Source organism: Coenobita brevimanus, chromosome 62 (assembly GCF_032717465.1).
Source record: "Coenobita brevimanus isolate Jiangsu-jjx chromosome 62, ASM3271746v2, whole genome shotgun sequence".
NCBI classification, from domain to species: domain Eukaryota; kingdom Metazoa; phylum Arthropoda; class Malacostraca; order Decapoda; family Coenobitidae; genus Coenobita; species Coenobita brevimanus.
This window is the reverse complement of record NC_137015.1, coordinates 5,438,952-5,463,515: the sequence shown is the minus strand read 5'-3', so window position 1 is coordinate 5,463,515 and position 24,564 is coordinate 5,438,952. Positions and strand designations below refer to the sequence as shown.

At 42.5% G+C, this 24,564-nt stretch overlaps 1 protein-coding gene across 1 annotated transcript in view; it reads left to right on the top strand.

Annotated features, from left to right (window-relative positions):
* LOC145403950 (uncharacterized) overlaps nucleotides 1-24,564 on the top strand; it is a 104,656-nt gene that overhangs the window by 25,104 nt on the left and 54,988 nt on the right. The gene's annotated exons all lie outside the window — the stretch shown is intronic.

The following is a 24,564-nucleotide window of genomic DNA, read 5'->3' as shown; positions in this document are numbered from 1 at the left end:
TGGACGAAAATCTCCGCCAAGTTAATATGCTTAAACTACAGTCTTTTCGTACGGTGGACTGAATCGCCTGATGGTAAAAGCACTCAACCCCTCCGCCACCACACCACACATCTGCCCTGTGCTGGATATCGACCTAAAGGGCAACGAAACTTCTATATTTGACTGTACATTAAACAGACACCCACAGGCACGCACTGCAGCACACACGTCGAGCAACATGCAGTGAGCGTTGACCTTGTTGCCTTTCGAAGCGTCAAACATAACGTAGCAGTAAAGCAAAACGGACTCCTTGCCAAGATTATCGGGGCCGGTTAGACATATCGTAGCAGTAGGGCAAAACTAACTTTAATTTTCTGAGAGTTAGACGTACCGTAGTAGCAATATGAACCGGACTCTTAGCCATGATTATCGGGGTCAGTTAGACATACAATAGTAGTAAAGCCAAATGGACTCTGCCAAAATTACCCAGAAAACCCAATAAACAAAACGGCAGAAACATAACCCTACTGCGAAACTCGAAGCTGAACTAAACAGTCTGTGGGTAGCTTGAATGAAAGGGGACTCACAATACAACTGGGGTTAATAAAAACTAATTCCTTTATTACCACGGATGTCTTATAAGTTCATTAACAGCACCTGTAGGCAGATAACTATAGCAGGTAAAAACAGACATGAAACATCACTGAAGAGTATTTTCAAACGTTTCGCCCAGTTTCACAATACACAAGGGGAAACTTTACTAAATACTGGTTATATTTTATCGAAGTGTATAATGGAAAAAAAAAATCGTGCTCGCATACCCACTCTGTAAGAATGTAACTGAGATGGGCAATGCTTTTGTGTGTGTGTGTGTGTGTGTGTGTGTGGATAGTTCAGTATGTTCAAACAGATCATTTTTTTTTTTTTTAGGTCAATGGCCGATATTCTCGTTGGTTAAGGATGCTCCCTAACACCTTTTCCTAAGCAATTTATTTTGTTTATTTCACCTTAATGTTCTTGTCAGTGTAATGTAAATCGATCCAATATCGCCATCCTCTGCATTAATAACGTACAAAAGGATATTAACCAGTTCTACCCAAAAATAAATTGCTGAGGAAGAGGTGTTAGGGAGCTTCCTTACCCGACGAGGACCCAAGGAGTTCAAACAAAACCCTGAAGGTCAAAGGGTTCAAAGAGATCACTTATAGACAAGGCGTTCAAACATATCCGTATTTTTTATGAAGGTCAGTTAGTTCAGACGGACATGCTTTTTAAGTCAGTGTTATATGTTTTCCAGATCGACATAAGAACAAATCTCTCTCTCTCTCCACCATTACTACTGAAGCCTATTATGCTGCGGATTCTTTCGGCTTACTGCTAGCTCCCCTTCAACAACTATAAAAGAGAGAGAAAGAATAACAGGCTGCCTAATACAGAAAAAATCGCTAGGGAAGAGGTGCTAAACAACCTAAGCTAAATTGCCTGCCGTACGGATCGATAGCGTGCCAGGTGACCCCGTAGCCTACTGCCGGCCCTCCCTGTGTCACATGCAATTGACACCATTACGCTAATTGCCCCGCCCCTGCCACCTCCCAGGCCGCTATAATTATCGCTTGTTTTGTATGTTTTGTGGGGCGCGGAGGGTCTCTTAAGGATGTACGTATGCCTGTCATGTGTATCGTATCGTTGGAAGAGATTAATTTCTCTCTCTCTCTCTCTCTCTCTCTCTCTCTCTCTCTCTAACTGGAGGGTCGATCTTACTAGCAGCCCAAGACTCATTCAGCCCCTTCATTATAACTCATCGACTTTCCTGTCACCACGACTTGGTATTCGGGATGTGGCAGTGGTCCAGTTCCGTTAGATGAGCACAGACCGACTCAAGCTGAATTAGGGACGGAGCTAGAATAGAGATCTTATGACTGAAATATAATCTAAATAGTTACCGTATAGAAATTCATTGTCGACAAATTTTATCACATTTACCGGACGTCGTTACGCGGATATAATATTCTTGGTTCTTACATTCTCCATAAGTTGCACAAAATCATCTGGGAATAGCTGGAACAGAAAACTAGAGTTGTCACGATCTTGAGAGGGTTATTGTTACATTTATAAACATTCAGGCTCCTGTGACTCAATCTCTGCTGAACAAAATCGTATGGCGTTCGTTTCAGCTGAACAAAATCGTGTGGCGTTCGTTTCAGCTGAACAAAATCGTGTGGCGTTCGTTTCAGCTGAACAAAATCGTGTGGCGTTCGTTTCAGCTGAACAAAATCGTGTGGCGTTCGTTTCAGCTGAACAAAATCGTGTGGCGTTCGTTTCAGCTGAACAAAATCGTGTGGCGTTCGTTTCAGCTGAACAAAATCGTGTGGCGTTCGCTGATATACAGTACATTGGAAGACGCGGCCAAAGAGGGTAAACTAACAGAAGTAAACCGTAGCTGGCACATAAAACAATCTATACCGGAAGCTAAAGTAAACCACCGCCCTCAAAGTTACCGGTAATCTGTTGGGCTTATTACTAGTTACCGGCGAATACCTACATTATTTTTTCACATAGCACTAGTTTACATTACACTTTGATAGGGACTGGCAACACACGGATGGGAGGAGAGGATGGCGAAGAGGATAGAATGATAGCAAATGAGAGGAAGACAGAGATGATGGAGAGAAAACATTTGGAGAGACTTTCATCCTGCATTGGTGGTGGTGGTGGTGGTGGTGGTGGTGGTGATGATGATGATGATGATGATTAAGACCACTTCAGTATAATATTTTCTTGTAAACTTACTTTTTTTTTATCCTGATATGGGTAGATAAAAGGGTACACCTGGGAATTAATTTAACCTCTTCATTACTAAGTTTGGTATAAAGCTGAGTAAATCCTGTGTGTGTGTGTGTGTGTGTGTGTGTGTGTGTGTGTGTGTGTGTGTGTGTGTGTGTGTGTGTCTAAATTTTATGTCAAAGTATCGAAAGAAGCTACACATGACTAACAAACCTTACCACTACAGGAAGAAGTTACCCCCAAAGGTTGAATAAAAGTGGCTTTGGGTAATAATAATAATAATAATAATAATAATATGTTAGGCGTAGCAGCAGTAGTAGTAGTAGCAGTAGTAGTAGTAGTAGTAGTAATAATAATAATAATAATAATAATAATAATAATAACAACAATAATAAAGCCATCGTGCTACAAAGGGGTACCACTAAGTTTGAAAAGATATGAACACTCTCAGGCTCTTAACGTCAGCTGAACATAATCGTCAAGCGCTGGCTGGAACTGAATACGCTACTAGAGTTATCCCAACCATGAGAGGTTAACTGAACTAGTATTATCTCTCAGGTCCAATCCTCACCCTCAATTCATTAAAACCCCCTATCCTCACATGAAGCCCAATAAAACCCCCTATCCTCACATGAAGCCCAATAAAACCCCCTATCCTCACCTTCAGCTCAATAAAACCCCCTATCCTCACCCTCAGCTCAATAAAAACCCCTATCCTCACCCTCAGCTCAAAAACCCTCTATCCTCACCCTCAGCTCAATAAAACCGTTTGGAGTTGGCTGGAACAATACCAAAGTTGTCCCAGTCATGAGAGGGTTAACTGCTTATGTGTAGCTACGAAGAAAGGAATAATCATGTGGTTGTTACGTAACGATTATGTAATACTGTGGACCACGATCTAATGGATAACCTAATCATACCTTTGCTTTCTCTTGCGACCTTAACTTTTTTTTTTTTCATACTTTCTCTGAACTCCAAGGCCTTCCCACCCACATCCTACTTTCTCTACACTCAACCCCTTCAGTCCCATGATGCATTTGTTTATTTCATGTCTCCTATTACTATACGATTTCATTCAAGACTACTGCTGAAGGGGATGTTGAAAGCTATATGTAACGACTCCAGTTCAACAAATCCCTCCAAAACTAATTAAAACTGTCTTGGATCGAAACACACAACAGTTTTCGCCATAAACGATGTCCAGTGGGTAACAAGTCAGGTTTATGGAAGGTTAAGTAGAGCACTGGAATATGAGGAAGGAAAAAAAATATATATTAACTAACCGGTCAGCCTAACGGTACCCCGCCATTAGGGTCAGTGTTGCCATCTCGGCGGGAGTGTTTTTATTTCACAAATTGGCTTCCTCGTTTTCGGCATCGATGTACCAAGAGTGCTAGTGTGAATTTGGCTCCATGGTAGTTTGTGGTTAATGTCATGGTTGGTTTTGTGGGGGGAGAATGTAGGTTAAATCTTGTTTGTTTTGGTGCCTGGCCTTGCCTCTGGTATCTTTGGCGGTCTGACAAGTTCATTCTACTTGCTTGGGTTCTTTCCCTCGTGCACTGTGTTCCTCGGGTTCCTAGGTGTTTTAGGGGAGATTCACTAACTAGCGATCTATTACCCGTTTTTAACTAGAGCTTTGTTACAGGTGGCACAGAAGGCTTCGCACAACCTCATCCTAAGCATTTCCTTGTTACGTCTTAATTATACGCTGCTAAATTACCGTATCATTTTATTATTGACAGTTTTTATCAGTTACAACAAGAGGATATTGAAGTAAAACTGGCATAATAAATCGCTGAAGAAAAGGTGCTAAGCAATCTTCAAAGACAGAATATGACCCTCTGGTCCGTATTCACAAACCAAGGCTTCCTAGCACCTCTTAAGCTCTTACCAACATGCCTTTGTATACGGCAGTTCAGTAATCTCATATACATCATGAAATCTGCTGCACTCGATACTGCCAAAATTTATACAAGAGAATACTAAGGTGTAACATTAAGGAAGGGTTGATAGAGAGCCTCCTAAGCCAACCGAAATTTGAAACTTTGACTTGTTTTTTAAAGGAAGTACTAGACACTTGATTCAGCTGTCCCTTCCTTGTCCCTTCCACAAAAACATCTGACCGGCGATAACGTTCTTCTCATAACTAAGATTTATTTATGCTCTTCTTGCTCAAATTAATCCTCCTTAAGACAGGAGGGTGATCATAAGTTTGTGAATCTAAGCCCTAGAAACTTGTAATTGCAGCTAAATAATCAAGAGAGAAAAGAGCGAGGCCTATATTAATTTGACTCGTATTCTCTTAACGGTATGATGAATTTCCCTATTCAGTACTACAAATCCGTCTTCATCTTCTATACACCGTTATCTGTCAGTGTATTTATGCTAACGTAGCCAGTAGGCCTAATGTCAACTCACGGCCATCTTATAACTGTATTCCACATGGTCAGTCTGGCTTTGAGTCAGAAAATAAACCTTGCCTTTGATTTAGATGGACAGCTTCAGTGAAACAGGTGGAAATCAAGCCTTTCGTACATTCTTAACCAAATGCTCACACACACACACACACACACACACACACACACACACACACACACACACACACACACACACACACACCTAGGGTCGTCCTCTGGTGGCCTAAGGTGGCTCACTCATACATTCTACTTGTCGGTTTACTTCTGCGTATCGTACGTTAATTTATCCGTAAGTCATTTATGCAATCTGTGTCCATGTGAAAATCATATAAAAAAATAACGAGATGTAGAATGTAAAGCATACAGTTAAGGAAGAGGTGACTGAAAGGCTCATAACCCCTTCATTCTTTACCAACCCCTTATGCCGGCCACTGTGCCAATCCTGCCAGTACAGCCTGCCAGAAGCCAAAGGTACTTTCGACATACTTATTACTGCATCCTGTTTGTTCAGTCTTGCTCTTGACATAGATGGATTGTTCCAATAAACTGGATGGAAACCCAGGTTTAATGGTGCCATCTTAACATCAGGCTCCTAAGACTCAAAGTCAGCTTAATACAATAATCTGGTGTAAACCCAAATATGTTAGATTTGATGCCGCCACGGGAGAGTTAATTTGGCGTTATCTCGCTAACAGGACGGTATAATTACACATTATCAAGAATATGTCACTGTAGTGAAGGGGTAAAGCACCTGATGTTTTTGTTATGCTTGACATCAGTCATACGCCTTTGTGATTTGTATAGCTGGCTTAAGTCACTGACTCTGATTTTTTGTCAATTCTTGCTACTTGCAACTAAGGATGGTTTCTCGTACTGAAAGAGTTGATGAAGTCTATAATATAACCCCCCCCCCCGTTTGAAAAGCCACTTCTCAAACGCTGTGAAGGGATGGACGGTCTTCGACACCGTAATTTCCTTATTTATGGCAAATGGAAAGCATAACATTGTTCAGCACGTGCTTCATATAAAATCAAAGGTATTTTCACACGACATTTTTCTGTTTTAAAAGTGATTTTCTGCTAATGCTATGAAAATCATCAGTGCCGATATTCTGACCCTCCTCGTAGCTCAAAATTCGCAAGTGGTCAATTCCCTGCGGTTGATGCTGGCATTATCGTTTGTGTGGTGTGACTATTTCCTTGTACAGTAACTCAAATAAATATCTTCCCAATTCCGTACGAAGAAAATTTACAACTGGCGAAGTGCAATGAAAACTATCGCTATTTGTGTGTTCCAAATTGTTCGACTTTTTAGCTATACATCCGTCAAACCTTAGGAATATACTTGTGTCTCTCTCTGTACCATTATATAATACAGTACTTCCCTATGTAACCTCACTTAAATCACCCTGTACTCCTTGTATTTAACCCAGAAAAAATTCCGCTGTTTCGAAATTTCCTGAGCTGTGTCCTTGAGGGAGGTGATGGGGAAGGCGTGACTACATCCTCCTTTCACCCAGGCGGGAGGTAATGCCGAGGGGAGGATGACGATGGCGATGGGAGATGACGCTGGCGATGTCCTCAGAAGTGAAAGTGCTTAACAGGACATCACTACCACACTTTCGGTTGTTGTGTGGTGGTGTGGTGTGGTGGTGATGGTGGTGGTGTAGTGTGTGGTGTGGTGGTGATGGTGGTGGTGTAGTGTGTGGTGATGCGGTGGTGGTCCATTTGTGGTGATGACGATGGTAGTGGTGGAGAAAATGTGATGTGGTGATGGTGCTTTTGATGATAGTGCTGGTCAACTTGTGATGATGGTAGTGGTGGCGATTGTGATTAGCAGTGTGGTGATAGTGAATGGATAATGATGATGATGACTGAGTGGTGGTAGTGATGTAGTGTGGTGATGGTGCAAAGATGATGATGATAGTGATTAATGATTGATGGTAGTGGTGGTAGTGATGATGGTGAATCGACGATGATGATGGAGGAAAGATGACGATGATGATGATGATGGAGGAGGAGGAGGAAAGAAGAAGAAGAAGAGAAGATGATGATGATGATGATGATGGAGGAGGAGGAAAGATGATGATGATGATGATGATGATGATGGAGGAAATGATAGCCTGATGATGATGATGATGATGATGGAGGAGGAAAAATTATGATAATGATGACGATGGTGATGATGATGATGATAATGATGATAGAGGAGGAAAGATGATGATGATGATGATGATGGAGGAAAGACAATGATAATATTGATGATGATGATGATGATGATGATGATGAAGGAAAGATGAAGGTGGTGGTGGTGGTGGTGGTGGTCTGAGAAGTGAAAGTGCTCACCAGGGCATCACCACACTTCCGGCTGTTGTCTGCCCGTCTGTCTGTACACGCTCCACGAAGTCACGGCGACACTAATGGTGATGTGATGGCGTGGAAGTGTTAGCGACTGATTTTTACTGATGTTGTGGTGATGTGTGGTGATGTGGTAGGGTTGTGGTGGTGCTAGAAAATTATTGTTGGCGATGCGGTGATGTGGAAGTGTTAGGGATTGACTTGTATTGATGTTGTGATGATTTGTGGTGATAAGGTAGGGTTGTGGTGGTGTTAGGAAAATTATTGTTGGTGATGATGCTGATGTTGGGGATTGATTTTTATTGCGATTGTGGTGATATGTGGTGATAAGGTAGGGTTGTGGTGGTGCTAGAAAATTATTGTTGGGAATGTGGTGATGTGGAAGTGTTAGGGGTTGATGTGATGATAAGGCAGAGTTGTGATGGTGTTAGGAAAATTACCGTCGAATTTCCCTGCTTCCATATAGGATAGCCCCAAACTCGCAAGTGGCCTAGTAATTGTGGATTGTAATACTTCTCAAAACAAAATCGCCATAAATTAGCCTAAAAATAAATATATAAAAACAACAAAATAAATAAATAAATAAATAACCAAAAAATGAAAATAAATCATGTCCTTACCAGTTAAAGGAAGTGATGGACGAAATTCAGAGGGGAAAAAATGGACGAACATTATAAAAAAGAACGAAGACGATTAGGAAGGAAACCTACCCCCACTGCGTTTACTGTAAAGCAACAATAATAAACACAGCTTTATTATGTGGGTATACTGTCTTGCATGGGGGAAGGGGTGGGGGGAATCATGGCACTGTGACATCAAGGGACGTATATCTAGTTGGTTTTGGAAATTTCGTAGCGCCTCTCCATCTGCGATTTACTCTGCACATTACCCGGCATTAACAGTCTTGTATGTTACTGCTGCAATTCTATGTATATTACACAAACAAACCTAACATGCACGAGAAACGAGGTGAAAAATGAAAATAAATAAATAAATAAATCGCTCAGGAAGAGGCATTACAAACCCTCCGGCTTCCATGCCAACTAGAATACTGCTAAAAGACCCAAGAAGAATAGGCCTACTTGCTCCGGCTGGCAATAAATCAGACGTCAGTAAATTCCAGCCAAACTCAGTAAAACTCAGACTGGTACGGATTTTGAAACTGAATAAATCGCTAAAGAAGAGGCACTACGAAGTCTCTGATGCTAAAAAGAATACGGCCATGACCCAAGAAGAACAGGCCTACACAAACTTAAAATAAATACGACGTCAGGAGAGGGAATTCCAGCCAACCTCAATCAAACTCACGATCGGTATGGAATTTGGAAACGAGACGGAACCAGGAGAGGGGAAGTCAGCGGAGGAGGTTATATATATTCGCGGTTTTGCCGGAGGGGAGCACGAAAAGACCAGCAGAGCTCCTACAACACACACTTCCCTAAACAAAAACATCTCTCATGGCGTCAGTCCGTGTGGGCCCGCAGGTTTCTCCAACTCTGTTCAGACCCGCGCGCGTGACCTTGGCTTTGGCTGAGACTCCACCTTATTTTTCTCAAATATTCTGACTTATCAACACTTCTGGCGTTGTATTACGGCTTGGAGGTTTGTATCAATGTAGGGTTGTGGAGTAGGTGAGGAATGTGTAGGTGTGTGAGGCGTGTGAGAGCGGTGGTGAGTGTGTGTGAGTGCGGTAGCGGTTGGCGGGAATGAGGTCAGGCGCTGTGGCCACCCGGATTTTGACTCCGTGTCCCATGAAGCACTCACTTCCCTACCTACAGAGTCTTCCTTGCCTCACCCTCACGTCCTTCACGCACACGCGTAAACGCACATGAAACTCTTTATTCACATTCTGAAAAGAAAGGTAGTTCTGACAGTGAGAACTGTCTCGATGCTTGATGTCCAGAAAATATATCCTGTGGATAATACTATTGGAAAATTAAGCTATGGCTCGTTTGGTTCACGTTTTCACACACACACACACACACACACACACACACACACACACACACACACACACACACACACACACACACACACAATCAGCCATCCCCTAGGAGTGTGCCAGCTTTCCTGGCTCTATCGCATACTGCCACAGTCTCTTGTATCTCCAAATATCAAGTCATTTGCTTGATATTTAAGAGTTGAATGCTAGAACGAGGCGTTATTACTGCATTTTGTCAATGCTTTATCTGCGAACAGCAGGAACCAGCCTTACTGCTGTTGTCAGTATGATACGAAGTACAACGATATACTTTAGCGCAATTTCCGGAGGTAAATGCACATGGTGTATGGGTAACGTATGTATCCCGTAATCTCACGACTACACCACCTCAACTACAGTGTGGACAGTGTAGGCGCTGGTGCCACCTGCTATTGACCGCTCGTGGCTCCATTTCGCTGGACGTGGGAAAAAAAAGCACACCACAAGCGTTACTTATTTCCTCGTTGGCGACACACACACACTTCCTGCGTGGTGAGAGGGGTGTGCATTGGCCAGCAATGGTGTGGATGTCAAAATGGTGAAGGAGGGAGACGTGGCAACCACGGGGAACTCGCCGCGCGGCCTCCCATGCAAGACGACACTGTTCTTCTCCTAGTTTTATATACCTGCTACGTTCCTTCTCTCTGCTTCTAAATACCTGATACCTATCTTCACTTTGTCTCTCCTGTTCAATATACCTGCCATCTTCCGTCACCTGTCTCCCGTGATTCTACCAATATTCCTTCGGTATATCACTACTCCACCGGGCATACTCGTCTCTTCCTTTTTTCTTTTTTCTTTTAAATACTTGCTACCTTTCTCTACTCTGTTACAGCTTCTATATACCTCAGTTTACTTCCATATACCTGCCACTTTCCTTCATTCTAATATACCAGTACTGTACTCTGCAAACTTGCTCTCTTCCTTACTAATTTTATAAGCCTGTTAACTTTCTTCATTCTCACTCTGCTTCTGTATACCTGCCAGGCTCCTTCACTACCACTACAGTACAGTGTATACCTGTCTGTACTTCATTAGTCTTTTTAGCAATTTTTCATACTTTCCATTGCGTTATCTCTCCGCTTATCTCTATATACCTGACACTTTACATCACTATATATCGTTCTGCCCCCCCCCTCTCTCTCTCTCTCTCTCTCTCTCTCTCTCTCTCTCACACACACACACACACACACACACACACACAAAACAACCATCACACTTCTTTAACGAGGTCTGGAGTGTTAATTTATCATCGGTATGGAATTGAGGAGACTTTCTGACCCCTTCACCACGAGGGCTCTTATGCACAATCACTGGCAGTAAGAACGAACTGTATATATAGATCAACACCACGCTGAGGGGATTAAATAAAGTGAATTCGCGCATCCGTTCGTGACAAGTTTGATTCACACATCAGAGCCGTTCTTTCACCTCTAACGCAACTTGCGGTGGTAAATTAGTATATTAGTTATTCATTCAGGGCTACATGTCAGCATATATACTGTTAAAAGTGAACGACTGACGTGTGGCGTGTCAAACTTGTCGAGAACGCCTTCACGGATTCACGTTACATCTGTTATTCTTCGGTACAATGACGTCTGTTTTATGTTATCATTTCCCCTCTAGTTTAAAAGGGAGTAAATCGACTGAAATTTCTGATACTAGTTCATTTATGCTCAATCATGACAGTGGTGAGTCCAGAATGGTAAAAGTATACTGTATTTTGGCCGTGATTTTTGGAGTGCTATGAATTGTTTAAGTGGAAAAATTGATTATACCTACTGAAATGGATTTTAAGAAGGATAAAATAATTTCGGCAAGATACACTATTACATCCTTAAAATGTACATAATTTCACATGTGGGTGTAATTAACTCCTTCAGCCACAGATCTGTTTATTGCCAGACGGAGTTATTCAGCTTAGAACAGTATCCTTGAACTGAAATGATCTGGATACAAAGATAAGTGCAAAAATACAGTATGGATGCGGGACCTTTAGGATAGTCATATGGGGCTTGGTTGGTCTACTGGAGTGACGAGAGAGAGAGAGAGAGGGGGGGGGGGGAGGCGACCCGGAACGCTCCCAGCGATGCTCCCTCAACTAATTAAACTAAACTGAAATAAAAAGGCGTCACGGTAGTTAAATCGTTAATTCTTCCGATAAAAATTAATCACCGTACGGTCTACCATCGAAGCGAGTAAAGAGACGGCAAGAGGAGAGTGGAGTTTGCGATGAAAGTTAAGATAAAGAGTGTGAGAAGTGGGATGAAGAGTGTGAGAAGTGGGAAGGAAAGACATGACACACAATAATTAAATCTCTGTAATAAAATAAGTCTCTCTAAGTAAAGACATCCGCCGTACTGAAGTGGAAAGTATAAAGACAGTAAAATTAGTCCCAACAATAAAAAAAAAATAAACCCGCGGACGTATGATTCGATTTTATTCTTACTCATTATTAGTTCTGGGGAGACATTTTATTGGGGAGGATTTCAATGGTGATTTTCTCCTAACTTCTTGACCTCTCCATATGTTTCCCCAGCGTGTGTGTGTGTGTGTGTGTGTGTGTGTGTGTGTGTGTGTGTGTGTGTGTGTGTGTGTGTGTGTGTGTTCTGTATTTCTGAGTTAGAGGTTAAAGAATGACTATAGTATTCTTGAGTTACACATTAAAGAATAACTATTGCACTTGTGAGTTAGAAGTGAAAAAAAAAAAAAAAGCAGATTTTTAAATTCGAGTTCAGTGTAAAAGTTCAAACTGTATTTCTGAATTGGAGTTACGAGTGAAAGAATGACCGCTTTACTGCTGAATTTGAGTTAGAAGTGAAAGAGTGAAATCTATTATTGAATCAGAAGTAAAAGAATGAACACTATTTCTGAGTTAAGAGGGAAAGAATGAAAACTTTCTGAGTTAGTAGGAGGGAAAAAATGGACACTTTTTTTTTTTTTTTTACTGGAAGTGAAAGAATGAATTTTTATTTAATTATAAGTAGAAGAATGAATTTTGTTTTTTAATTAGAAGTGAAAGAATTAACGTTTTTAATATCTGAAGTGAAAGAATGAACAGTTTTAAATTATAAGTGAACTCAGAACTACGGTACTTTCACATCAGAAGGTAAAGATTGACCACCGAATTTCTGGGCTGAGTGAAAGAATGAACTCTGTATTTGTTGGTTAGAGGTGAAAGAATGACGTGTGCTGTGTTGGACTCGTCACGAACGGGTAGATGGATTCACGCTACGCCTGCTTAATAATTCAACGCTAATGGCTCGACTTTCTCCCGTCCCTCACCACACCCGTGATGAGGATGGCGCAACTCAAAAAGGCCTGTGTGTGTGTGTGTGTGTGTGTGTGTGTGTGTGTGTGTGTGTGTGTGTGTGTGTGTGTGTGTGTGTGTGTGTGTGTGTGTGTGTGTGTGTGTGTGGATGAATAAAACCCACATTTGTGGTTGATTTCTAGTGACAAGTGAGTAAACTGGGTTGGAGGTAAACACAGGTTCAGTATCAACAGCTCAGTATAACTCATAATAAACACATTACAAACTGAAGAAGGTGATGTGCTGACTGAGGCTGGACTATGGTGACTCGCCATACCTTATTCAGCTTGAGGCCTGAGCCCCTCGCTATGTAGTGGTGTAGGGATGTGGCGATCCCACTTATTGCACCTGTGTTACAGGTACTCTAGTACTATACCAATAACTTCTGTACCATAAAAGAAGGTGGGGATATCTGAGATTTCGTTTCTCCTTACACATACACACACACACACACACACACGTGTATATATATATATATATATATATATATATATATATATATATATATATATATATATATATATATATATATATACTGTACCTTGTACCTATCGGTATAGAGATGAACAATACATGATAACAGAGACCAGTACGCTCAAAGGCAGGTGTTGAAATTTATAGGTGTACAATTTTCCGTAGAGGGTGGTGAGACTGACAAGTGTGGTGGTGGTGCCTGGCCGTCACGCTGGCCCCCTCCCATCCCCCATCCCACTTGCCCTCTCTTCCCCTCCCCTGTGTTGTTTGCACCCCCTCCCCCACTCACTAGAAGGAGACGTATACAGACCACCACCACAAGCTTGGAAACTGGTCTAGTGGGGTGTGGCAAGATGGGGGAGGGGCGGGTGGCGACGAGAGAGAGAGAGAGAGAGAGAGAGAGAGAGAGAGAGAGAGAGAGAGAGAGAACCGTAAGAGGGAAACTGAAAGGAAGAAGGGAGGCACGAGAGGGAGAAAGGAAGAGCAGATCAAGAGGGTGAGGTGAAGGAGAAAGGAGAGCGGTATGTGGACGGGAAAGAGGTGGGGGTGAGGGAGATATGAAGGAGGAGCGAAGGAAGGTGAAAGGAGAGGGGAAATAAGAAACGGAGGAAGAAAGGAGAGGGGGCGGGAGAGGAAGACATGAAGGTGAATGACGGAAGGAGAGGAATAATGATGATGATGATGATGATGATAAGGAGGAGGAGGAGGAGGGAAGAGAAGATAGTGAGAGAAAAGGGGAAGAGAAGGCGTGGCAGGAAGAGAGGAAGATCAAAAGGGGAGGGATGTAAGAGGAGGGAAGAGAAGGAAGGAGGTGGTAGTGATCTCAACGATGACCATGAAGTAAGCCGTAAAAAAATAAAATATTTTTTCACGCTTCCTCCATCCTTCCACCTCTCCTCCTTCCTCTTCCTGTCCTCTCATTCTCTTTCTCCTCCTCCTTCTTCCTCTCCTCATCCTACTTCCTTCCTTCCCTTCCGCTCCGTAATGATGTGTTCTTGCACTGTTTTCTTTCTTACTCTTACTGTTATTAATGTTCTTACTCCTGTATTTATATATCTAACCCTCTCATGGGGAGACAACTCTAGTATTCAAACTCACCTGACTCCAGATAATTTTATTCAGCTAAGTGAGTCACAGGAGCCCTAATTAACGAGCTTTAAGTTATTTCTATTTTGGTGTTGTAAGCGAGTACAATACATGAAGTTGGAGGTGAAGGTTAGTGTCTGGATATATACAGTATATATATATATATATATATATATATATATATATATATATATATATATATATATATATATATATATATATTTACATAGAGAGAGAGAGAGAGAGAGAGAGAGAGAGAGAGAGAGAGACTGGAGGAGGTGGAGGACGAAAGAAAAGATGATGGTGATGATGATGATATGATGATGAAGAGGAGGAGGAGGAGGAGGAGGAGGAAGAAGAGGAGGAGGAGGAGAAGGAGGACGAGGAAGAGGTCGAGGAAAGTTATAAAGAATAAAGAAAAATGAAGAGACGGAAAAGGAGAGAAGTGGCGAAGATAATAGTGATAATGACTGTGGGAAGATAATGATGATGAATTTGAGGAGGAGGAGGAGGAGGAGGAGGAGGGGGAGGAGGAGGAAGCTTAAATAACTGGAGGAGGTCGAGGAGGAGGGGTGAGAGAGGAATGTGAGATGATTGGAGGAAGAAGGAGGTAATCTAGAGGGAGAGGGGAGGGGAGAAGGGATAGAAGGGAGGGGAGGAGGGAGAGAGGGTGGGAAGGAGAGAGAAGAAGGGGAAGGGAGGAGGTATGTGAGGGATGGAGGTGAGAGAGAGAGAGAGAGTTAGCTGGAGAGAAAGAATGAGAGAAGGGAGATAAAAAGAAAAAGAGAGGAAAGATAGAGAGAAAGGGAAAGGGGAATAAGAAAGGAAGGGGGGAAGAAGGAAGGTAAGGAGAGAGAGAGAGAGAGAGAGGTAAGGAAAATGGAAAGGAAAGGAGAAGGAAACAAGGTAAGGAAGGAGAAAAGGAAAAGGAGGAAAGGGAACGAAGGAAGGAAGGACGAAAAGAAGGTACGAGGCAAGGAAGAAAGAAAGAAATGAGAAGGAAGAAAAGAAGAGAAGGAACGAAAAGAGAAAGACAAGCAGAAAGAGAGAACAACTGGGAATGAAAGTAAACAAAGGAGGAGAGCAGAGAGAAGAAAAACAAAGAGGTAAGGGGGAAAGAAAGAAAAACACTGTAAAAGAAGACGAATAACAACAGCAGAAATAGTCCCAATACGAAGACAAAACAGAAAATAAAACAAAGAAGACAGTGGGAAAGGAAGAATGACGTGGGAAGGCAGAATAGAAGAAGGATAAGAAAAAGAAATTAAGACAATGGAAGGAGGCTGAGAATAAGAAAAGAAGGTAATGGGAAGGAAGAAAAGAGAGGAAAGGATGAAAGTGTTTGAAGATGAGAGGAAAAAGAATGACAAAGAGATTAGACGATGGAAAAGGGGAGAGAGAGAAAGAGAGGATAACATACTCTCCCAGACGAAGGAAAGCCAGATCAAGAAAACGTAGAAAAACAGCAATAACAAGAAAAAAAAAAAAGGAGGAGGAGGAGGAGGAGGAGACTAAGCACAAAGGAAGATGAGCAGGGAAGGCCGGGGATGAGTCACTACAAGGACATTTCGGTAAGGCCGCGTTCATGGTCGCTGAGTTTTGTGAAAATGGTAATCCAAGAAATGTTCACTTCTCTGTTTATGCTTGCATAGAGAATGGGATGTTGTGCTTTGCTGAGTAGTAGTAGTAGTAGTAGTAAGTATTTGTAGTAGTAGCAATAATAATAATAATAATAATAATAAATAATAATAATAATAATAATAATAATAATAATAATAATAATAATAATAATGAGGAAAGAAGGCAAAGGAAAAATGATCGTAAGGATGATATTATATACAGAAGGAGGAGGAGGAAGAGGAGGAAGAATGAAGAAGACAGGATGAAGACAGAGGATGGGGAAGGCTGAGTCTAGGCAAGGCCACGGAGGTCAGACGTAAGGCAGTGACCATCTTCCACTATTACCAAGAAGGGGACAATGGCAGGGAGAACAGGAGCAGAAAGAAAAGATGAAGAAGAGGAAGGGAAGGAGGAGGAGGAGGAGGAGGAGAAGACGAACAGAAGAAAGTCAAACAAAAGCTGGTATTTCTCTCTCTCTCTCTCACACAACAGGAAAGACGAAGGGTGAGACGGGATAACGACAACGTAATGACCATCTCCCGCCATCACCAAGGCCAGTCACAAAAAAAAAAAAAAAGAAAGAAAGAAAAAAAGCCCGGAGGGAAAGAAGAACCTGGACACGAAACTAATTTATTTCTTCCCCTTTTTTTTTCCCCTCTAATAGTCAAGTGCGTTTTGGAATTCCCATCTCGTATTTTTCACTGCCCTCCTATTCGCATGCTTCACAAGATGGCGTCGTCTCCGTATTTCAAGCTGATGACTTTTTTTTTTTCTATTTACTTCATATAGTGTCAGATTCAGGTGACTCTACACTGAATGACAAGCCAAATGGTTTCTTGCGGCCAGAGAAAAAATTACTTCGCTGGGTGGTAACTATGGAACTAAATAAACGCCTTGTCATCTTTTTGGGTTGTGCAAGATTCAGGTGACTCTACACTGAATGACACGCCAAATGGTTTCTGGTAGCCCATGAATAATTTACTTCGCTGGGTGGTAACTATAGAACCAAATATACGCCTGGTCGTCTTGGGGGTTAAGGCGCTCCGTGCATATGTGGCCCATAGGTATCTAAATCCAAGGGAGGGTTCAGGGCTCACAAAGTACCGCCCAGGGACTTGCAACTGGTCACTCGCCTTAAACACATGGACTAAGAAGCCTATCTCTGCACTTCTACGTTCCTGATGGGGTAATAAATGATAGATAGATAGATAGATAGATAAAGATAGACGGACAGATAGATATTGTAGTTCTCCAGAAATAATTCAGCTAGAGAGAGACTCGCTTTTAAACCCTCCATGATGATGATGATGATGGCAGGAGGGGGAGGGTTGGGTAATGACGGGTTGCGAGACAGGATACATCAGCGCGTCTCTCTCTCTCTCTCTCTCTCTCTCTCTCTCTCTCTCTCTCTCTCTCTCTCTCCAGTGACTCGAGGAAATGCAACCCAATTTGAACACTGAAAATTTCGTGTTATCAAAGTATTTTTAAAGGAAATGTTGAATAATGTCATCTGCCGTGAAATAATAACAATAATAATAATAATAATAATAATAATAATAATAATATAATAACAGAAATAATAATATCCCTCATCATCTACGAATAGGGGTGACTGGGATGATGATGATGATAACGATGATGATGACGATGATAATGATGATGATGATGATGATGATGATGAGAAAACAGTAGTCAAAATTTATGTTATCTGCTGCCTTCCTGTATTAAATATTTTCCTCCCTCTTCTGTCTCATTTTAACCACACGTAAAATTATCCACTTATCATGAAGCAGCTTTCCATCCACGTAACTACAGAGATTTGGTTGCTGTTGTTGCTACCAGACGATTTCATTGAACAGTGAAGGGGTATCATGCAGAATCGCTCTAAACCTGGTAGTTCGAAAAAGTCTGAGCCGAATTAAAGCATCCTGTGATAAAGTAGAATTAAGGAACACGACATCATGGGGACGTGTTCTGTCTAATTATAGCTACGGTTGGAAATGCTGGGTGGGAGAGAGACACTGGTTAGAGCTTGAATTCTGTATTTTCTCTAACGTTTCTGTATCTTCTCTTACGTTGGGTGGGAGAGAGACACTGGTTAGAGTTTGAATTTTGTATTTTCTCTAACGTTTCTGTATCTTCTCTTACGTTGGGTAGGAGAGAGACACTGGTTAGAGTTTGAATTTTGTATTTTCTCTAACATTTCTGTATTTTCCCTTACGTTTCGGGCTACACAAGACCCATCTACAAACAGTCATGAGATCTGTGTAGCCCGAGACGTTGCAGTAAATAAAGAATTCAAGCTCTAACCTGTCTCCCTCCCACCCAACATTTCCACTTGTCGCAACGGATCATCTACATATTTTGAAATGAACATATCTTGAATTTGGCTCCTTGTTATCTTGGTTTTTGTTTTTTCTTGGGGGGAACAATCTTGCGGACGGCTGGTCTTTAGTTCCTTCTTCCTAGCATACAAAAATCTAAGTTTATATCTAAGGGTTATATCTCCAAAAGTCTCTCCTCAGCTGAATAAAATCACCTGGAGATACCACTACGATAAAGACATCATCGTGGTGAAAGGGTTGATAATTACTGACAATGGGCATGATTACAAAGCGTGCTATTTTTTAAAGCACAAATTTCAATGTTTCGCATAATGACATTCTCTCTCTCACTCTCTCTCTCTCTCTCTCTCTCTCTCTCTCTCCTATTTCGTGTCATAAACGTCCATAAAACAATCATGTAAACTTCCTTACACGCCCACAGTCGCATCTTCTCGAGTATTGTATTCTGGTTAGCATCAGGCGAATTTAGTCCCCGTAAAGTGAGTCATAGGAGCCGGGGACTACTACTATGTCACCCAAGGCCCAGGTAGTTTAATTCGGCTAGGATTTCACCATTAACCCTCTCACGGTTGGGAAAACTCTAGTAATCTCTTCCACTTAGCGCCAGACGGTTTTATTCAGCTGGGAGTGAGTCATAGGAGCCTGTGTAGCCCTCTCCATCATATGCTATTTTTTTTTTTTTTTTTTTACTATCTCAAGAAAATTATAATAAGCTCACGAGACTTCAAGGTCCCTCTGTAGCCCTACCCATCATGTTATTATTTTTTTTTTTAGAAATTTTTTGTAACTTCACGAGACGTCAAATTTCGGGCTTAGATACTGCCTTCATTAACCCCCTCACTGCTAAAGAACTTTCCTCAGCTGAATAAAATCGTCTGCAGGAACCACGAACAAAAATTACATCTTGCTGAAGGTAATAACGTTGTGGTCGAGGAAAGAAATAATAGAGATGAACTGGTAACCCTTCCAAATGTCGCAGTGTTGCTGTCTGGATGGTTTCTGTATATCAGGGTTGGGCTTGTGTTTGCCCATCTCTCTCTCTCTCTCTCTCTCTCTCTCTCTCTCTCTCTCTCTCTCTCTCTCCTTTAACTGTAAGTATATGGTGTCTCTTGTTCCCCCCTCTCATATTTTTTCTGTGCCTAGACAACAAACTAAGCGAAGCAGAAAGCCATTCCTCACATAACCTACGGTGCACCAGAGAGAGAGAGAGAGAGAGAGAGAGAGAGAGAGAGAGAGGGGGGGGGGAGGTACGTGAAGAGATGCGAAAACTGTGGGAATCATTTGACCCGATAACTGCATAGACGGAAGGGGAGAAGGGAGGGGGGTCGAGCCGAGATAATTTTTCCTCTTAACTAAGGACCGTAATGGTGGCACAGGAGGCTTCGTAACACCTCTACCTTAGCGATTTCTTACACCCTTACATATTTTAGAAGGTAGAGTATGTGTATAGTTTTAATATCGACTGAGTTTGCATCAATTTTACATACAAGAGGATACTGGCGTCTAATGTAGAATAAATCGCAAAGGAAGAGGTTCTACGAATTCTCCAATCACTCAGAACACAACCGTACATTTGATTTAACAGGACAACTATTATTATTATTATTATTATTATTATTATTATTATTATCATATTTTTGCATGACCCTTGTTCTTCCTGCAAAAACATGATTTGCCTACGAAAGGGAAATATATATTTTTTCCTTTTTTAATCAAGCGTGCCAGACATTATGTAAAAAAAAAAAAAGCGGAGGGCAGGATCTCAAGAACAGCTGTGGCGATGATGATACTGATTATATGATGCTTCTTGGAGGGGTAATGTACTGGATTATTGGCTTGTGTGTGTGTGTGTGTGTGTGTGTGTGTGTGTGTGTGTGTGTGTGTGTGTGTGTGTGTGTGTGTGTGTGTGTGTGTGTGTGTTTCTCTGATGCGGATGGAGATACAATGAGCACTTCACGGATGGCAATTGTCAGGAAGTTTGGCATGTTAGGAAGTTTATTACGTCGCTACAATCCTCTCTCTCTCTCTCTGTGTGTGTGTGTGTGTGTGTGTGTGTGTGTGTGTGTGTGTGTGTGTGTGTGTAGGTGTCTGTGTGTGTACATAAGCTTGGAATGATTATGTTTGCAATGCTTTGAACTATACCGGTATTAGAGTCATTACCCCCCCCCCTTCTCTTTCTCTCTCTCTCTCCCTCCACCGTAACGTGAGCTATAACCGGCTTCAGTTCCGTTATTCTGAAATCGATATCGGTATATGGCTGCATAAACAAGTGAGTGAGAGAGAGAGAGAGAGAGAGAGAGAGAGAGAGAGAGAGAGAGAGAGAGAGATGGGGTAGCGGTGTGACCCCAGGAGATAATTGCACCTTGCCTGACCTCAACTTGGGGTCATGAGGGGGTCGAGAGAGAAAGAGAGAGAGAGAGAGAAAGAAGGGGGGAAGTGAGGGGGATAAAGAGGGGAGTGGGGAGGGATCATATGTGGGGAGCTGGGGTGTTGGGGTGAAGAAATGGGGGTGAAGGAGATGTTAAGGAGGTGTGGGGGAGTGGGGAGAAAGATGTGAAGGACTGGGGAGGAGGGAGTTCTGTGGAAGTGGGGTGAGGGAGGTTTGTGTGGGGTGGGGGTGGAGGTGTGGGGGTGGAGAGTGGGGGGTGTGGGGTCAGAGGTTCACCAGAGCTCAGCGGCAGCAGTTACAACCCCTCCCCCCAACATTTCCCCCCTCGACCCTCCCCTGCCTCACACAGCATCACTCACCCCCACCTTCACCTCTTACATGTGTCTATTAAAGAAAAAAAAAATGTATTCTGGGTTACGCTTGAGGGAGTTAAAGAGAGCAGACATCCTCACTTCATCTTCTCTCCCTCTGCTCCAATCCCTCTCTCATTTCTCTTTCCCTCCCTCACTTTTCCTTCTTGTCCATCCCCTTCCTCATTTCTTCCCTCCATCACTTCCCCCCCCCCACCTCATCTCCAACCCTTCTCTCTCTTCTCCCTGCTTCTTTCCAAGTCCCTACCTTACTTTTTCCTTCTGTCACTTCTCTCTTCTCCTTCCCCAACCCTACCTCATTTCTACTTTCCTCTATCACTCGTCCTTCCCTCTACCCTAACCTATCTCTCACTTCTTCCCTCCAGCACTTCCCCCCTCTTCTCTCTCTCTCTCTCTCTCTCTCTCTCTCTCAGTTCTTCCCCCCATCACTTTCCTTCCATGGTATGTAAGATAATCCACACCCCGTTTTTAAAAACATTCAGGCGGAAGGGTCCTGGCAAATCTCCACATTTTCATGGTCGGTATCAGACCATGGAGGAACGATTGGGCAAATATGAATTGGAGCAGATGGGGGACGTGGAAGGTGTGTGCAGAATATTTACAGAAGAAATATGTGCAGCATGTGATGTGGTGTGTGGGAGGAAGAGAAGACGGAGGGGGGTGCAAGGAAAAGCGTGGTGGACTGAAGAGGTGAGACAGGCTGTGGCACAAAAGAAGAAAGCATACAATGAATGGATGAGTAATAGGGGCGTGGAAGAAGTTGAGAGGCGGAAGAGAGAGTTATATGTAGAAAGAAAGAGAGAGGTGAAAAGATTAGTAAGAGAGAGTAACAAGAGAGTGGATGAGGAATTTGGAAGGAATTTGAGTGTAAAGTGGAGGGACTGTAAGAAAATGTTTTGGAAAGGTGAAGAGAGTAAGACAGGGTGGAAGTGAGGTTAGCAGGTGAGTGAAAGATAAAAATGGTAGATTACTAGTGGAGAAGGGAGAAAAAGTGAGCAGATGGAGAGAACACTTTACGGAATTGTTGAACATAAAGGATGGAAGTAATGCGAGTATAAGTGGCTGGGGAATGGCTGGGAGAAGGAGGGAGGTGAGAAGACAGGAAGAAATCAGTAGGACAGAAGTTGTGGAAGCAATGAAGAAAGTTAAATTGGGGAATTGATGGAGTGTGTGGTGAAATGCTGAAGCATGGGGGAGAGATAGTAGTAGAATGGATGTGGAAGATGTGCAGATTGGCCTGGGAGGAAGGTAGAGTCCCGGAGGATTGGAAGTCAGGTATAATTATTCCCTTGTACAAAGGAAAAGGGGAAAAAGAAGTGTATGGTAATCACAGGGGCATTTGTCTTCTTAGTATAATAGGAAAAGTGTATGGTAGGATACTTATTGACAGAGTTAGAGAAAGAACAGAGGAATTAGTTGGAGAAGAACAGGGAGGCTTTAGGAAGGGAAGAGGTTGTGTAGATCAGATATTCATTCTTAGATCTTTAGTGGAAAAGTTTCTAGAGAAGGGAAAGAAGTTGTATGCGGCTTTCACGGATTTGGAAAATGCATATGACAGGGTGGATAGACAAGGATTGTGGAAAGTATTAAGAATATATGGAGTAGATGGGAAGTTGTTGAATGCTGTGAAGAGTATGTATGATGGTGCTAAGGCTGCAGTGCGTGTGGATGGTGAACTAAGAGAATTTTTCTCCTTGAAGGTTTGGTTGAAACAGGGATGTGTCATGTCTCCATGGTTGTTCAATCTGTACATGGATGGGGTAATATAAGAGGTACAAGATAGGGTAGTGGATGTTGGAGTGGCCCTGGTGAGAGAGGATAGTGTTTGGAAACTCCCTGTACTGTTGTTTGCAGATGATACTGTGTTGTTGAGTGAAGACGAAGGGGAGCAGCAAGGCTTGGTGGATGAGTTTGGGAGAGTGTGTAAGAAACGGAATCTAAAGGTGAATGTAGGGAAGAGTAAAGTCATGGTCTTTGAGAGAGGTGAAGTCAGTGAATGTACAGCGAGGCTTGATGGTGAGGAATTGGAAACTGTGAGTACGTTTAAGTACTTGGGTAGTGTGCTGAGTAAGGATGGAGGTTTGGAGGGTGAAGTGCTTGAATGGGTACAGCAGGGAAGAAAGGTTGCTGGTTCTTTGAAAGCAGTGATAAGAAACAGGGAAGTATGCATGGAAGTGAAAAAGTTACTACATGACAGTATTGTGATACCAACTCTAACGTATGGAAGTGAAGCTTGGACGTTGCTGGAAATACACAAGTCAAGAGTGAGAGCAGTGGAAATGAGTTAGTTAAGAGGAGCCTGTGGAGTCAAATGGAGAGACAGGCTGACGAATGAGGATATAAAGGAGCGTTGTGGTGTGGATGTGGATGTGATAGGAAGCGTTATGAGGAACACACTGAGGTGGTTTGGCCATGTGGAGAGGATGGAGGATGAGAGACTGACGAAGAGAGTGTATGTGAATGAGGTGGAGGGGGGAAGAGGGAGGGGGAGGCCGAGGATGAGATGGAGGAATGGGGTGGAGAGGTATATGAGAGAAGGGGAGTGTGAGTTGGGAGTAGGGAAGTGTAATGGCGGGGGACAGGGCGACGTGGAGGCGATTTGTTTGTGGCCACCCAAAACGGGATTGAGGCGTCTGGCAATAGATAGATAGATAGTATCAGACAACCAACAAAAATGGCTTGCTACACTTTCCTCTCATCCTGTCTTCCATTAACACGAACAAAATATGGGTGACAGACTTTAACACTGCCTCCTCAGTTTTAACCTCCCCCAGTCAGGCAACATGTTTTATTGATTAATTTCCCTGCTATCTCTAGGCGATTTTCTTTACTTGGGGGGAAATATTTCTTGTTGTGAAGGGGTCAGGGGAAGCTATATCTAACCCACTGAATTCGAAGAGTCGCCTGAGTTGAACAGAATCGTCTGGACATAGCAAGAATTAACTAGAAAACGTTGTCATCGTACTGCAGGAGTAAATTTCACAACACGTCACTATACAGCAAGAATACAAAATAAACTCACTGTATAATAAGAATACACGACAAAAAGACATCATCGAATAGAAGAATAAACAAAATGAGTCATCGTACAGCAAGAATTAAGTACAAACTGGCGTCATCGTATGGCAAGAGTAAACTACAAACTTGCGTCACCGTATTGCAGGAATCAGCTACAAAATTACATCATCGTAGAGAGGAATAAACTACAAAACGATGTCACCATATAGCAAGAAGAAGCTACAAAATTTCAGCATGGTACAGCAAGAATAAACTACACAATGCTGTCTCTGTACTGTGGATAAAAAAAAAAAAAAAAAAAAAGGCGACCGATGCCTCCCGTCCAGTGAAGACGATATTATAATGATTCTGCGGTCCTAGTTCCACGCCCTGTGCACTTTGGTTCTCACTGCAGTAACGGGCCATGCTAAATATTCACCCAATGACACTGCCA